Source organism: Alosa sapidissima, chromosome 2 (assembly GCF_018492685.1).
Source record: "Alosa sapidissima isolate fAloSap1 chromosome 2, fAloSap1.pri, whole genome shotgun sequence".
In the NCBI taxonomy this organism is placed as follows: domain Eukaryota; kingdom Metazoa; phylum Chordata; class Actinopteri; order Clupeiformes; family Clupeidae; genus Alosa; species Alosa sapidissima.
Genome location: NC_055958.1, coordinates 41,324,415 through 41,327,115, shown reverse-complemented (window position 1 = coordinate 41,327,115; position 2,701 = coordinate 41,324,415).

Below are 2,701 nucleotides of genomic sequence, written 5' to 3'. Positions count from 1 at the left end.
TAGTCATATAGTGTTTATATAGTCAAATAGTGCTCATATAGTGCTCATATAGTCATATAGCGCTTATATAGTCATATAGTGCTCATATAGTCATATAGTGCTCATATAGTCATATAGTGCTCATATAGTGATATAGTGCTCATATAGTCATATAGTGCTCATATAGTGCTCATATAGCGCTCATATAGTCATATAGTCATATAGTGCTCATATAGTGCTCATATAGTGCTTATATAGTCATATAGTGTTCATATAGTCATATATTGCTCATATAGTGCTCATATAGTCATATAGTGCTTATATAGTCATATAGTGCTCATATAGTGATATAGCGCTTATATAGTCATATAGTGCTCATATAGTCATATAGTCATATAGTGCTCATATAGTCATATAGTGCTTATATAGTCATATAGTGCTCATATAGTCATATAGTGCTCATATAGTCATATAGTGCTCATATAGTGCTTATATAGTCATATAGTGCTCATATAGTGCTCATATAGTGCTTATATAGTCATATAGTGCTCATATAGTCATATAGTGCTCATATAGTGCTCATATAGTCATATAGTCATATAGTGCTCATATAGTGCTCATATAGTGCTTATATAGTCATATAGTGTTCATATAGTCATATATTGCTCATATAGTGCTCATATAGTCATATAGTGCTTATATAGTCATATAGTGCTCATATAGTGATATAGCGCTTATATAGTCATATAGTGCTCATATAGTCATATAGTCATATAGTGCTCATATAGTCATATAGTGCTCATATAGCGCTTATATAGTCATATAGTGCTCATATAGTGCTCATATAGTCATATAGTGCTCATATAGTGCTCATATAGTCATACAGTGCTCATATACAGCTCATATAGTGCTCATGTCATATAGTGTTCATATAGTCATATAGTGCTTATAGTCATATAGTGTTCATATAGTGTTTATATAGTTATATAGTGCTCATGTAGTCATATAGTGCTCAAATAGTCATATAGTGTTTATATAGTCATATAGTGCTTATATAGTCATATAGTGCTTATATAGTCATATAGTGCTCATATAGTGCTTATATAGTCATATAGTGTTCATATAGTGATATAGCGCTTATATAGTCATATAGTGCTCATATAGTGCTCATATAGTCATATAGTGCTCATATAGTGCTCATATAGTGCTTATATAGTCATATAGTGTTCATATAGTCATATATTGCTCATATAGTGCTCATATAGTCATATAGTGCTTATATAGTCATATAGTGCTCATATAGTGATATAGCGCTTATATAGTCATATAGTGCTCATATAGCGCTTATATAGTCATATAGTGCTCATATAGTGCTCATATAGTCATACAGTGCTCATATACAGCTCATATAGTGCTCATGTCATATAGTGTTCATATAGTCATATAGTGCTTATAGTGTTTATATAGTCATATAGTGCTCATGTAGTCATATAGTGCTTATATAGTCATATAGTGATCATATAGTGCTTATATAGTCATATAGTGTTCATATAGTCATATAGTGTTCATATAGTCATATAGTCATATAGTGCTCATATAGTCATATAGTGCTCATATAGTCATATAGTGTTTATATAGTCATATAGTGCTCATATAGTCATATAGTCATATAGTGCTCATATAGTCATATAGTGCTCATATAGTCATATAGTGCTCATATAGTCATATAGTGTTCATATAGTCATATAGTGCTTATATAGTCATAAAGTGTTCATATAGCTATATAGTGCTCATATAGTTATATAGTGTTTAGTCATATAGCCATATAGTGCTTATATAGTCATATAGTGCTCATATAGTCATATAGTGTTCATATAGCCATATAGTGCTTATATAGTCATATAGTGCTCATATAGTCATATAGTGTTTATATAGTTATATAGTGTTTAGTCATATAGTCATATAGTGCTCATATAGTCATATAGTGTTCATATAGCCATATAGTGCTTATATAGTCATAAAGTGTTCATATAGCTATATAGTGCTTATATAGTCATATAGTGCTCATATAGTCATATAGTGCTCATATAGTGTTCATATAGCCATATAGTGCTTATATAGTCATATAGTGCTTATATAGTCATATAGTGCTCATATAGTCATATAGTGCTCATATAGTGTTCATATAGCCATATAGTGCTTATATAGTCATATAGTGCTTATATAGTCATATAGTGCTCATATAGTCATATAGTGCTCATATAGTGTTCATATAGTCATATAGTGCTCATATAGTCATATAGTGCTCATATAGTCATATAGTGCTCATATAGTGCTTATATAGTCATATAGTGCTCATATAGTCATATAGTGCTCATATAGTCATATAGTGTTTATATAGTCATTGCTGCACTCGTACTCTTCTTTGATGTTTCCCTTGTTGGGAATTGTTCTGATTAAAAAGCGTCAGCCAAATGTAATGTAACATAGTGTGTGTGTGTATGTGTGTGTGTGTGTGTGAGAGAGAGAGATGTTTTTTTATGTTTGAGAGAGATGTTTTTTTATGTTTGAACCCCCTTCCTGAACCAGCACATGGATAAAGGTTACAATGAGTATGTGTGTGTGTGTGTGTGTGTGTGTGTGTGTGACAATAAGTAGGTGTGTGTGTTTGTGAGACAGAGCTGAACTCAATGCGTAATATGAACTAGGGCTGTAACGATAC